This window comes from Meriones unguiculatus, chromosome 5 (genome assembly GCF_030254825.1).
Source record: "Meriones unguiculatus strain TT.TT164.6M chromosome 5, Bangor_MerUng_6.1, whole genome shotgun sequence".
Lineage (NCBI taxonomy): Eukaryota > Metazoa > Chordata > Mammalia > Rodentia > Muridae > Meriones > Meriones unguiculatus.
This window is the reverse complement of record NC_083353.1, coordinates 5,073,497-5,088,758: the sequence shown is the minus strand read 5'-3', so window position 1 is coordinate 5,088,758 and position 15,262 is coordinate 5,073,497. Positions and strand designations below refer to the sequence as shown.

Below are 15,262 nucleotides of genomic sequence, written 5' to 3'. Positions count from 1 at the left end.
CAAAAAGAAAAGAAAAGAAAAGGAGAAAAATGGAGTCCTCTCAACAACTAAGCAAGCTAAGAAAAAGGTATTTCTTTCCACTGCTGGCCCTGTCGGAAGTACAGAGAAATGAATTTTATTGCTGGGCTCACTTTTTGAATATTCAATCTGAAAACCACCCACATTCAGAGTATGCCTTCCTGACTCAATTAATGCTTTCTGGGAATACTCCAACAGATACATCCAGAGGGTGAGGGAAATTCTAAATTCCATCAAGATAACAATGAAGATTCATCCCCAAAGATGGCAAACCCCTTCTTTTTAATTAATGTAATTGACAGTGTATTAGTCATGTTTATGTTGCTGTGCTAAAATACTATTACCAAAAGCAACTTAAGAAAAAGTAATTTATTTTTGCTTATGTTAGCTGGGAAGGTATAGCAAAAGAAGGAAGCTGGCTGATCACATCATCCATATCCAGGAAAGAGAGAGAACAGGGAATGGCATGAGGCTATAAATCCTCAAAGTCTTTCTGGGAAGAATGTCCTCTACAGTAGTTCAGTCTTCTAAAGGTTCCATAGGTACCTTAAACAGCGACGCCTACTAATGACCAAGTGTTCGAATACATGAGTCTATGGAGACAATTTTCATCCAAATTACCATATTTTGTGCATTTTTGATAGCACAGATTAGGGTTTCTTCTGTTCAACACTGTTAACATTGTAAGCCTTACAATTTTGCTGTAAGTAGGTGTTCAACGTCTTAAGATGTTTAACAGGGTCACTGGTCTCTACTCATTAGATTTCACTATCATTCCCCACTGCAAGTTCTAACAGCCAAATGTGGAATATTATCCTTTTCATTCCTTTCAAGAACATTGCCTTAGATTTAATATATATGTCATCCTTGTCTTATAGCTCTACGTCACACCCGTATTTATATGACATTCTTCTTAAAACTGATTTCTTTCTTTTTCTCTTCACTTTACAGTCTAATCCCAGCCCTCTCCCTCCTCTCCTCCAAGTCCCACCCACATTCTTCTCTCTCCTACTTCTCAGAGAAGGGAAGACCCCCAAGGGCTACCAAGTCACAACTGATCTCCTTTTTAGATGTGCTTTAGTGCTTTCCAGGTCTACTAATTTTTATTCATTCACTAATGATAGGTTTTTATCTATCTATCTATCTATCTATTTATCTATCTATCTATCTATCATCTATCTATCTATCTATCTACCAATGTATCTACACAAATAAAATTTAAAAAAATAACTACATTTTTGCAAGACATAAAAAAAAAAAAACAAAACAAATCCACACCACCTATTAGGAAGTGAACTAGTTTAATTTTTTACCAGGAATGAATGAGTATGAAGCCTGAGAAACTGTCCTCAGTCTTTAGTATTATTGCCAGTCTGACAGAAGACATTAGTCTAATTTCACTTGCTCCACAGTTATTATTAGTAAGACTAGTGACTTTCCATATATTTGTTTCCATATACTTGCCATGTCATTTGCATTTTATGTCAGTTACATGGTCACATTTATTTATCCCTTAATATCAGTAGTTATTTTTATTTTCCAGATGGAATATCTTAACACATTGGTTCTAAAGCTTTGTCTACAGAGTGGAGTCTACAGAGGTTGCTCAGAGGGTGAAAGCAATGAGGACTTGATTTTAGATTTCTTTTTTTTTTTCTTTCTGCAGAAATTTTTTATTTTTTTATAAGTTACATTTTATTAACTCTGTATCCCAGCCGTGTCCCGATCCCTCATTCCCTCCCAGTCCCTCCCTCCCTCCCTCATCTCCACCGTGCCCCTTTCCAAGTCCACTGATAGGGGGGACCTCCTCCCCATTCATCTGATCCTGTTTTATCAGGTATCTTCAGGACTGGCTGCAAAGCCCTCCTCTGTGGCCTAACAGGACTGCTCCTCCCTTCGGGGGTGGGGAGACCAAACAGCCAGTCATTGAGTTCCTGTTAGAAATAGTCCCTGTTCCCCTCACTTTGGGAAACCAATTGGTTACTGAGCTACCACAGGCTACATCTGAGTGGAGGTTCTAGGTTATATCCATACATGGTCCTTGGTTGAATGTCAGTCTCAGAAAAGACCCTGTGCCCAGATATATTTGGTCCTTGTGGAGCTCCTATCCTTTCCCCATCAGACTATCTCCCCTTCTTTCTTATGATTCCCTGTACTCTGCCAAAGGTTTGGTCATGAGTCTTTGCTTTGAAAACACTGCTAGTTAGAGTCTTTCAGATGCGCTCAGTAGACTCCTGTCATACGTTCAATGCACATCCCATCTGTCTTTCTAAATGAGGATTGATCATCTTACCCCATGTCCGCTCAATTGATTATCTTTTTTAGGTGTATAGATTTCATTATGTTTATCATATCTTATAGGTCTATATAAGTGAGTATATCCTATGTTTGTCTTTCTCCTTGTGAGATATTTCACTCAGAATGATCTTTTCCAGATCCCACCATTTGCCTGCAAATTTCATGATTTCCTCCTTTTTGATTGCTGAGTAGTATTCCATTGTATAAAAATATCACAATTTCTGTACCCATTCCACCGTTGATGGACATCTGGGTTGTTTCCAGGTTCTGGCTATTACAAATAGAGCTGCTATAAACATGGTTGAGCAAGTGTCCTTTTTGTGTACTTGAACAAACTTTGGGTATATACCTAGCAGTGGTATAGCTAGGTCTGGAGGAAGCACTATTCCTATTTGTCTTAGAAAGCGCCAGATAGCTTTCCAGAGTGGTTGTACCAGTTTACATTCCCACCAGCAGTGGAGGAGGGTTCCCCTTTCTCCACAACCTCTCCAGCATGTGTTATCGCTTGAGTTTTTCATCTTGGCCATTCTGATGGGTGTAAGGTGATATCTCAGGGTCGTTTTGATTTGCATTTCCCTGATGGCTAATGAGGATGAGCATTTCTTTAAGTGTTTTTCTGCCATTCGATAATTTCTGAGTGCCTATGTGTCTGCATACGATTGGAACCCCTGAACTTCTGGGGGTGATGGGGGGAAACAAGTGGTGCAGCTGGACTGAAAAAAAGATAAAATCAAACAGCAACAATGAATAAAAACACAAACAACTCCAAGTGGTCCATTCAGTAAGAGGCCCTGTCTAAAGGGAAAAGAATAGTGATCTGGCATCCACCTGGCCTTGATGCATCCTGAATATATGAATGTCACATACACAATACACACACACACCAAAAATGAATACACATAGAGACACACTCACCATATGCATACATGCGCAGAGACACTCAAAAACACAAAAGAAAAAATGTTTGAATACAATCTATTTTACACATATCATTTGTTTTTTAATTTAAATTTTTTATACTTTCATATATACATAGTCTTCTTTAAACATTTTCAATTATTTTTAATAATTTTATACAATATATTTTTATTACATTACTCTTCCTTTTACTCCAGAAGACTATCATTTTCTGTTTCCCTACCCAACCAATTTTGGGTTCTCTATTTTTCTTTAAAAACAATAAATCAAAGCCCTGTTTGTGTTTCCTAACTAATCCTTGAGGTGGAGCCTGTCATGGAGTGTGATCACACTATTATATATCAGGTGTCACACAATTGAGAAAATTTAATTTCTCTCACACAAGAGTAATCAAATATCAACAGTGCTTTGTCTAAGGGTAGAAATTCATACCTACTTCTCTTCTTCTATTGTGGAATTTTGTTTGGTTTGAGTTTGTGTCCATTTTATATATACTGTCACAGTTTCTGTAAGTTCCGAGGTAGATCTGTCCTGTTCTGTCTTGAAAACTCTGTTGTTTTTTTTTGTTTTGTTTTGTTTTGTTTTGTTTTGTTTTGTTTTTGAAGTCATCAACCGCCTCTGATTCTTTAAACCTTTCAACTTCCCCTTAACATTGATCCCTGAGCTTTGATGGGGCGGTGTGATTCAGGTGTCACTTTTACAGTCACGTATTCCCTGAACATTAACCAGTAGTTGGTTTCGTTGTTAACTGTCACGTGCTGCAGGAAGGAACTTCCTGGTAAAGGTTGAACATTGAACTCATGCATGAATACAGCAATACATCCTTTACTAGAATAATGATAGAAAATATCCCCTACGGTCATCACCTTGAGCTCCTGGCTTTATTGACGGGGTCAGGTTTGGGTTCCATCTTATGCATCAGGTCTTTCAAAAGTGAGCTGCTTGCTTCCACGATATACATGCCACTGTCGGCATAGATATCGAAACCTTGTCATTTCCTCCCTCCATTTCTTCCTCTATTAATTCCTGATACTTGTCCCATGCAACTTTCTGTGCCTTTGTTTTTTTTAACACTGGGTCCACCCAAGACCTCTGTATTTACATGGATATAGAACCACCCACTGGACTGTGGGTAATTTCTCACATGCCACATCCCTGAAGAGAAGGCGATGCCTCATCTCTCAGAATAGCTCCTTAACTAGAGATCGGAGCTCAAGAGGTTCATCCCAAACCTTGCTGGTATTTGGCAGCCTAATCTTGTGCATGCTGTCACAGGTAGTTCTACAACTGTAATCTTTATGTCCTTCATTATAAAACAATATCAGTATAGTCTTTATTTTATGTGAATGTTTAATTGTTTTATCTTATGTTAAAGCTGAGTTATGGTCAAATAAATTAAACTACACGTAAACTAGGAAATAATTTAGTGGATTTTCTAGGCAATTCCTGAATCATTATTATTTATTCTGTTTCATAGAGGCACAAACTATTTTAATTTTTTCATTGTGAGTTTCCAGTATTTTACCACTGATTTAGAAACTTCACGTTTCAAGTTCTTTGGAGACGTTTTATTTAACATGATATATTTCCAAACCTTGAGCCTTTTGTATTGTTTTTATTTGTTTATTATTATCAATTTATTATGGAGACAAGGTTTTACTATGCAGCACAGGTTTGGCTGGAACATACTATGTAGTCCAGGCTGTCTTTGCATCTTGCAATCTCCAGCCTGAGTTTCCTGAGTGTTGAGATTATAAGTTTGTATACCAAATCAAGTGATTCTCAATTCTTTTAAAAATAAAATTCCTTGGGTTATAAATAATTTATATAAAGTGGAATTTACATTTCTTAAATATAAAATTCAATAATTGCTACAAAACATACAGAACTTTGCACTCATAAAAATTTTAGTTTGGATCATCTTCTTGACTTCAAAATGTTTCTTGCTTCCATTAGGCATCACTATGGATTATTTCACACGGCCTCTATAAGACAAAAATCCATGATACATTTTTATAGATAATCCTCTTTTGATAGTTTTTATGTAAACAAATGATGCATATACACTTTGATTATGATTGACATTTTTCACTGAAATTAATGGACTATGCTTGAGTTCATCATATTTGCAGTTTGTATCTGGGCTTCAGTTTCCATTTTCAAATATTATAACTGGTTGATTTATGACATATTTGGTCACATATTATTTATTAATATTTGAGTTTTTCTTTTTTATTTTACTTCTGTTGTAAATGTTACCAGAAACATTTACAAACAAGCCCTGGGAGATTTGCATTCAACTTAGATTAATACATAGTAGTATATAAGTAAATTATATGGTAAATTTACATTTAACTACAAGAAATTGTAAACTAAGTATGGCCTGCTCAGTGATTATAATGGCATTTGTGTGCATGTTTTCAGGAATGACTATTGGTATTGTAAAATAAGTTGGTATGCTATTCCCTGGGGAAGGCTATTTCTCTTGTTCTTCGCATTTTTAGCTGCCAATAGTTCTTTGTGTAAGTGTGAGATCTCGTGGTCTTTTCCTTGTACACCTTGTTTCTGACATTGTTCAGCTCACCTTCGGGCAGTAATGTTGGTGAGACTTTATGACTGGCATTACTAAGTGACACAATGTCAAATCAAACTTACTGATCATCTGGCTCTTACCATCTTTCTGCCCCCTCTCTGACAATGTTTCCAGAACCTTAGATGTGGTAATTGTTTTTTAGACGTGTACATTAAGAATAGGTTCCACAATTCTGCATAATGATTGGCTGTGGTTTTCTGCAATCGCCTCCAACTGTTGCAAAGAGAATTTACCTTGACGGTGGATAATGACTATACTTTTCTATAGATATAACAACAAATGTTTATAGATTGTTGATAGGAATTATGCTGGTGGAGTAAATTACTGGTTGTAGGTTCTCCTGCAATAACCATGATTTCTCTCATATTGATTAGCTAACTAGATTTCCAGTATCAGGCATGGCATTCCCATTATTGAGCATAATTTTAGTCCAATTAGAGAGCTGTTGGTTACCACTAAGTTACTCATGCCACTACAGCTCCCATATGATTATTTAATTACGCATGATTTTGTTGTAGTTCATTGCTATAATAATAGATGGATAGGACTTTGTTTGCTTTCTCTCCATTGGACGCTTGGATTGCATCTTCTGATACTATGAAAACTAGTCCTCAGAGAGAAGACTTTCAGGTTAGATCTAGCTTGAGTCCTCTATGCCCAGTTTCTGAAGTTCATGATATCTTCAGCAATAGATCCTTACTTTCTATCTCTCAGGGGATACCAAGGACAGTAGCAATAGCTTAAAATATCCTGGGAGTCTTTTAAACAACCCTGACCAATAACTCAAAAGAGGCGTCTCTTCCCTGGTGTAGAATTTGTTACATGGCCTTTGGGTTAAAAATCATTTAACATCTTTCTCTGATTTTGTGCATACCTAGTTTTCTGCTATGTGTAATTGAATCAATAATAATATTAAAAATACTTCTGGAACTTTGTAAGTTTATTATGTAGTTAGAATTTCAGGCATGATTGAATAAACAGAGATAATGGAACTAAGCCTAGAATAGCATCCGTGCTGACTTTGATATAAAGTCATATAGAAGTACAAAATAGTGGTAGTCCAGATGAACTTAGATTTGACTGTATTTAGGGTCAATGTCTTAAGTAGATTTTTAAAGAAAATTGTGAGTAGGAGTCATCTGGCTCATGTGAAATATATAAGTCATCTGGTTCATGTGAAAATAAATAAATAAATAAATAAATAAATAAATAAAATCAAACCTGAAAATTAATAAAAATTTAAGAATGACGAGAGAACACCTTTAAGCCATCCAAGTTTAGGGAGAGCTGAATTGGCAAACTTTTAACAATGTATTAGGTTTGCTTTAGTATGTATATATTTGATTTGGAAGCATAATTTGCATTTACTGCCATACATTTTGACTTTAAGTCATGAGTTCTAAACAATGCAGTTTCAGTGAAAATTATCTGGTTTACAGAATGAAGTTAGTTGTATAGTAAGCCAGTATTTCCTCTATTTCTATTTAACAAGTTGTCATTGTAAGGGTGATGTAGACTTAAAATAGAGTATCCATGCCCCTTCCTCTGGTGTCTCCTTACATACAGTGTGTTGACTAAATTATCAGTGGAAGGATTTTCTTAGTATGTAGACATTTGTCTTCAGAGGAAATAATCTGAAACACATGGATGGGCCAGTGAGATGACCCAGTCTGTAGAAGTACTAGAAGCAAAACCTTGAGCTGAGTTCAAGCTCTTAAATTGTGGTAGAAGGAGAGAACTAATTCCCAAAAGTTGATTTCAAACTTCAACATGAGGCAGAACGCAATTTTGCACTCCCATACCAATGTGTGCAAATACACACTCACAAACACACACACTCACATACCCGATCCTTTTAAAAGTTTGGCTTGCTTCCATGTATGTGGACCTATCTGCATTGCCCACGTGGCATGCTGGGGTTGGCTACCCAGAGGCTATTTAAGCTGTGGGCCGGCTTTCCCCAGGGTCAGATGATTGTTCAAGGTTCCTGAATAAACTGCATTGGAAAAAAAAAAAGTTTGGTAAGAGTGTTGGCAAACAAATGCTTTCAAACAAAGTCTGCCAACTTTTAGTAAACTTTGGATGAAAATAAGTTTTGTCCATTAGTAGTTTGTAAAAACCTTTGTCTGGTAAGATATCAGTGCTGAACTCAGTTGAGAAATAGGTTTCTCATGACCTTCCTTTCTGTTCTTCTAGAGACCTCTGAGTTCCTAGCACTTCTAGTCCAAATAAAAGGTTGAAACTATAAAAAATAGATTAATGATAGGAAGACACAACTTCAACACCAGATAGACAGCTCAGACTTTATGTGAGTTCCCTAGTGCAGGGAGCAGGGCTTGTCTCTGACATGGACTCTGTTGCCTGCTCTTTGATCACTTCCCTCTGGTGGGAGGCCATTGCCAGGCCACAGAGGAAAAGGATGCAAGCAGTCAGGGTGAGACTTGATAGGCTGAGATCAGATGGCAGGGTGTGAGGGCTCCATATTTCTGAGAAATACGGGAGGAAAATGGAGGGAGGTGGGACTGGCAGGAGCTAAAATCGGGATGTAAAATGAACAAATTATTAAAAAAGATGTTAAATTTAAAAATTAAAGTCGTCAATCATCTGAGTGAATGAAAACAGATAAACGTATCTTTTCACTAAAGTGATAATTTATTAACAAAGCATATTTGACGGTATGTATTTACTGTACACATTATGATTTTTAGAGAATACCCTAAGACGCTAACTAACATAAACATTGTCTCCAATAAGTGTTTGCATTGTGAGAACATTTAATTTTCTCTGTATTTTTCAAGAACACAATATGTCTTCATTAGCAGAAAAATTGAAATCAAATGTCTGCCTCCATTCAATGGAAGAGCACTCATCAAATACAAGATATGGAATCACTTGTGTCCCATCAATTAATCAATAGATACAGAGGATGCCCAACCATTGGAATACTATTTAGCCATAAGATAACACAGCAGGGTGTTATCTGTAAAGTTCATTTTACAAGTAATGAGATAAGTGTTCACATGCTTAAAGTAAGGAACCAACATCCCTTTAATAGGACTTTGGATATGAGGGAAACACACACTTGAATTACAACACTTATTTGAAGATTAAAGTATTAGCACTTGGTTTCTTAATTTTGTCTTTATTATTTTTAATGACATGGATAGATGGGGGATGTGAATGCATTGCTGGTGGAGACCAGAGGAGGGTGTCAGATTCCCTGGTTGTGGGTTGCAGTTGGTTGTGGGCCTTCTGATGTGGGTGCTTGGAACTGACCCAGGGTTTTCTCTAACATCAGTGTGCTCTTAATTATACTGAGGCATTGCTTCACCCTCTGCAACTTGATATTTCTAAAGGTTATCTTCTTATTATGGTTTCAAGTTCTAGGCATACTACTTTGGACACAGTTGTTCATGGAGAATCTTTGTGTATTAAGTATATTTCACAGAATATTAACAAATAAATTTTAATGGGCTCTTTTATAGTTATAATTAAACTTCTCAACTCCTGAAATTTAAAAAACAAAACAAAACACATACATCCTTGTGATATGCTGGAGTACCTTTTGGGTATATGCCCAGGAGTGGTACAACTTATACTTATAGTTGAGGTATAACTATACCCAATTTTTTGAGAAAATGCCAAATTTATTTCCAAAGCAGTCTTGAAACTTTGCACTCCCACCAGCAATGGAGGAGTATTCATTCCTCTTTCTCCACAACCTTTGTCAGCATGTTGTGTCACTTGAATTTTTGATCATATCCATCCTAATCAGTGTAAGATGGAATCTCAGAGTAATTTTGATTATTTTTCCCAGATAACTAAGGATGTTGAACATTTCTTTAAGAGTTTGTAGACAATTAGAAATCCCTCTCTTGAGAATTCTGTTTAGTTCTGCATGCCATTTTAAAATAGGTTATTTGGTTTGTTGGTGTCTAATTTCTTGAGTTCTTTATATATGTTGGGTATTAGCCCTCTGTCAGATGTAAGGCTGGTGAAGATCTTTTCCCATTCTATGGTTTGCCACTTTCTCTGTGACAGTGTCCTTTGTTTTACAGAAGCTTTGCAATTTCATGAGGTCCAATTTATTATTATTTTTTTAATCTTAGTGCCTGAGCTGTTGGTGTTCTGTTCAGCAAATTGTTTATTGTGTCATTGAGTTCAAGACTATACTCCACCTTCCTTTCTGTTAGATTTAGTATCTGATTTTATGTTGAGGTCTTTGATCCACTTAGAGTTGAGTTTTTTCATCATCATCATCATCATTATTATTATCATTTACAATTTATTCACTTTGTATCCTAGTTGTAGCACCCTTCTTTATCTTCTCCCATCTCCACCCTCTTCCTCCCCCATCCTTCTCCCCTACTCCACTGATAGGGTAAGTCCTCCTCCCCTACTGTCTGACCCTAACCTGTCAGGTATCAAAGGACTTCTGGATACTCTTTCTCTGTGTGCTGGCTAGGTTGCCCCAACAGGGAGAAGATATCAAGGAGCAGGCAACAGAGTTTATGTCAGAGACTGTTTCTTTTCCCATTACTAGGGAACCCACATGAGCTGTCTATGGGCTACACATGAGCAGGGGTTTTAGATCTTTGGCTGATGCATCAGTCTTTGAAGTACTGCCTAGGCACCTTTTGGCTTTGTTGGCCTCCTTGTAGGGCTCTTGGCCCCTCTTGGTCCTTCTATACCCTTCTTCCATAAGATTCCTTGTGCTCAGTCTAAAATTTGGCTATGAGTCTCTGCATATGCTTTGATCCCCTGCTGGGTGGAGGCTTTTACACAACATCTGTGGTAGGTTCCCATCCTGTTCCTTCTCTTCTACCACTTCTGGATATTAGCCAACTTAATGTGCCAGGGAGAGTTGGTACCCATAGGGGACCCCCTTCAACTTTGAAGAGAAGGAGACAGGAGAATGGAAGGAAGGGGTGTGAAAAGAGGGACTGTGAGGAGGGAGGCTGTGATCAGAATGTAAAGTCAATAAATAATTAATGTGAAGGAAAAATCACATTTGCCATCAAATAATGGTCATAATCAATGACATAGTATTTACTTATTTATGTTACAAATGCCTTGGGAGAACTCAATACTAAAAAATTGTGCTAAAGTAAATATTTAAAAAACTAGGTTTGCTCTGTTCAGAGGTTCATACAGAAATGAAAAATATCACAGAGCCTGGAGAGATGGCTCATCTATTATGAACATGAAAATACTCTTGAAGGGAACCAGGTTAATTTTGTTTTCAGGATCTTTTTGGATAACTCACTACTGCCTATGACTTCAGCTCCAAAGAATGGGCTTTAGCCTCTAGCTTCAGAGGATACCAGCATACATATGGTCTACATGGTATAGACCACAAATACCACTACCACCAGCATACACAAGCACACACACACACACACACACACATTTAAAATTAAAATAGAACTTGTGGGCTGGGGCGGGGGAGGGAGCCTTACCAGGTCAAAGAGGAAAACAATGCAGCCAGTTCTAATGAGACCTGATAGGGTAAGGTCAGATGGAAGGGGAGAAGGACCTCCCCTATCAGTGGACTTGGAGAGGGGCATGGAAGGAGATGAGAGTGGGATTGGGAGGGGATGATGGAGGGGGCTACAGCTGGGATACAAAGAGAATAAATTGTAATAAATAAAAAATAGAAATTAAAAAAGTATAGTTAAAAAAGTTTTGCTAGGTATAGTAGTTTGGTTTGACATCTGTGTTCTCTTAAAGTCTGCATGACATCTTCCCAGGCCCTTCTGGCTTTCATAGTTTCTGTTGAGAAGTCTGGTGTAATTCTGATAGGTCTACCTTTATATGTTACTTGGCTTTTTTCCCTTGTTGCTTTTAATATTTTTCTTTATTCTGTAGATTTAGTATTTTTACTATTATGTGATGTGAAGAGTTTCTTTTCTGGTCTAGTTTATTTGGTGTTCTGTAGGCCTCTTGTATGTTTAAGGATATCTCTTTAAGTTGGGATTTTTTTTTTCTGTGACTTTCTTGAAAATATTCTCTGGTTCTTGGAGCCTGGAATCTTCTATTTTGTCTATTCATATTAGTCTTAGATTTCATCTTTTCATGGCATCCTTGATTTCTTGGATGTTTTGTGTTTGGAATTTTTCCAATATTATGTATCAGTTTCTGTAATTGTATCTTCAGAGCTTGAGATTCTCACTTCCATCTCTCATATACTATTTGCGATACCTTTGTGGTTCCTCAACCAAAACGGAATGGATACAGAAATTGTGGTACATTTACACAATGGAATACTACTGAGCTATTAAACACAAGGAAATCATGAAATTTGCAAGCAAATGGTGGGAACTAGAAAAGATCACCCTGAGTGAGGTAATCCAGAAACAGAAACATATATGGTATATATTCACTCATAAATGGTCATTAGAATTATAATGTAGGATAAACATACTAAAATCTGTAAGAAGCTAAAGAATAAGGAAGCTAAAATCTAAAGAACCTAAACAATAAAGAAGACCCTAGAGAAAATGCTCAATCCTCATTCAGAAGGACAAACGGGATAGACATCAGAAGCAGAAGAAGACAGGGAACAGGATAGAAACCTACCACAGAGGGCCTCTGAAAGACTCTACTGATCGAGGTATCAAGGCAGAGGCTGTGACTCACAGCCATAGCCAAACTTTAGGGAGAATGCATGGAATTTTATGAACGAAGCGGGAGGTAGAAAGACAGAGAGGACAGGATCTCCAAAAGGAGACCAACAGAGCCAAAAAACTGAGCCCTGGCTGCCCTCAAGAGAATGATATTCCAACCAAGGACCATGCATGGCGAAGACCTAAAACCCCAGCTAAGATATAACCCATAGACTCAGTCTCTGAGTGGGTTCTCTAGTAAGGGGAACAAGGGCTGTCTCTGGCATGAACTCAGTGGTAGGCTCTCTGTTCATTGTCCATTCTGGGTCAGTGAAACCTTTCCAGGTGAAAGAGGAAGACAACACAACCAGTCCTGATGAGACCTGATAGGCTAGGGTCAGATGGAAGGTGAAAAGGATCTCCCTTATCAGTAGACATGGAGAGGGCATGAGAGGAGATGAGGGAGAAGGGTGGGATTGGAAGGATATGGGAGGACACAGCAGGGATCAAATTGAATAAACTGTTATAAATAATAATAATAAGAAGAACAAGAACAAGAAGAAAAAAAGAAGAAGAGACCCTTCCCTATCATGGGCTAGGGAATGAGCATAGGGGGAGAAAAGGGAGGGAGAGTGGGACTGAGAGTATGGGGCTGCAGAGGGGATACAAAGTGAATAAATTGTAAAAGATAGATAGATAGATAGATAGATAGATAGATAGATAGATAGATAAAAATTAAAAAAGAAGAAAACTCACTCAGGATGATCCTTTCCAGTTTCTATCATTTACCTGCAAATTTCATGATTTCCTTATTTTTCATTGCAGAGTAATACTTCATTGTGTAGATGTACCACAATTTTTATATCCATTCTTCAGTTGAGGGGCATCTGGGCTGTTTCCAGCTTCTGGCTATTACAAATAAAGCTGCTACAAACATGGTTGAGCAAATGTCGTTATTGTGTACTTGAGCCTCTTTTGGATAAATGCCTAAAAGTTGTATGGCTGTTTCTTGAGGAAGCGCTATTCCTAGTTGTCTGAGAGAGCACCAAATTGATTTCCAAAGTGGTTGTACAAGTTTACATTCCTACCAGTAGTGGAGGAGGATTCCCCTTTCTCCACAACCTCTTCAGCATGTGTTGTCACTTGAGTTTTTGAGCTTGGCCATTCTGATGGGTGTAAGGTGAAATCTCAGGGTTGTTTTGATTTGCGTTTCCCTGATGGCTAATGACATTGAGCATTTCTTTAGTGTTTCTTTGTCATTTGACGCAGAAAGACACACACGGTATATACACACTCATATAGACATGTAATATAGGATAAACCTACTAAAATCTGTACACCTAAAGAAACTAATCAAGAGGGAGGACTCTAGCTAAAATGCTCAGTTCCCATCCTGAAAGGCAATGAGGATGGACATCAGAAGAAGAAAACAGGAAACAATTAGGAGCCTCCCACAGAGGGCCTCTGAAAGCTCTGCCCTGCAGACTATCAAAGATGTTCAGACTGATGGCCAAACTTTGGGCAGAATGCAGGGAATCTTATGAAAGAAGTGGGGAGTATTAAGATCTGGAGAGGACAGGAGCTCTACAAGGAGAGCAACAGAACCAAAAAAAAATTGAACACAGGGCTTTTTCCTGAGATTCATACTCCAACCAAGTATCATGCATGTAGATAACCTAGAACCCCTGCACAGATGTAGCCCATGGCAGTTCAGTGTCCAAATGGTTTCCATAGTAATGGGAACAGGGACTGCCTCTGACATGAAATGATTGGCCTGCTCTTTGATCACCTCCCCCTGAGGGGCGAGCAGCCTTACCCGGCCAAAAAGGAAAATAAGGCAGCCACTCTTGATGAGGCCTAACAGACTAGGATCAGAAGGATGAAAATGAAACCCTCCCCTACCAGTGAACATGGGGAGGGGCATGCGTGGAGAAAGGGGAGGAAGGGAGAGATTGGGAGGGGTGGAGGGAGGGAACTAGAGGGGGGGATACAAAGTAAATATAGTGGTTCTAGGTTATCTCTATGCATGGTACTTGGTTTGAGTCTGAGTCTCTGGAAAGACCCCTGTATTCAAATTTTCTGGTTCAGTTGCTCTCCTTGTGGGGTTCCTGTCCTCTCCAGATCTTACTATTTCCCACTTCTTTCATAAGATTCCATGCACTCTGTCCAACAGTTGTCCATATGTCTCAGCATCTGCTTTGATAGTCTGAAGGGCAGAGCCTTTCAGAGGCCTTCTGTGGCAGGTTCCTAACTTGTTTCCTGTTTTCTTCTTCTTCTGATGACCATTCTCTTTGCCTTTCAGGATGGGGATTGAGCATTTTAGTCAGAGTCCTCCCTCTTGATTAGTTTCTTTAGATGTACAGATTTTAGTAGGTTTATCCTATATACTGTAGCCCATGGCAGTTCAGTGTCCAAGTGGGTTCCATAGTAATGGGAAGAGGGACTGCCTCTGACATAATCTGATTGGCCTGCTCTTTTATCACCTCCCCCTTAGGGGGAACAGCCTTACCAGGCCACAGAAGATGACAATGCAGGCACTCCTGATGAGATTTGATAGACTAAGATCAGAAGCAAGGAGAGGGAGACCTCCCGTATCAGTGGACTTGGGGAGGGGCATGCGTAAAGAAGGGGGAGGGAAGGGTGGGATTAGGAGGGGAGGAGGGAAGGGTTTATAATAAGGGAGATACAAAGTGAATAAAGTGTAACAAATAAAAAATAAATAAAAATAAAAAATAAACTGTAATTACAAATAAAATAAAATAAATATTAAAAAAGAAAAAAACTCAGAAAGAAAAATATTACAATGCAAAATTGTGAGAGAACAAGGCTC

General features: G+C 38.1%; 1 protein-coding gene across 4 annotated transcripts in view; it reads left to right on the top strand.

The window, feature by feature from the left end:
• The window catches only part of Lrrtm4 (leucine rich repeat transmembrane neuronal 4), an 822,187-nt gene that overhangs the window by 126,837 nt on the left and 680,088 nt on the right, over nucleotides 1–15,262 (top strand). The gene's annotated exons all lie outside the window — the stretch shown is intronic.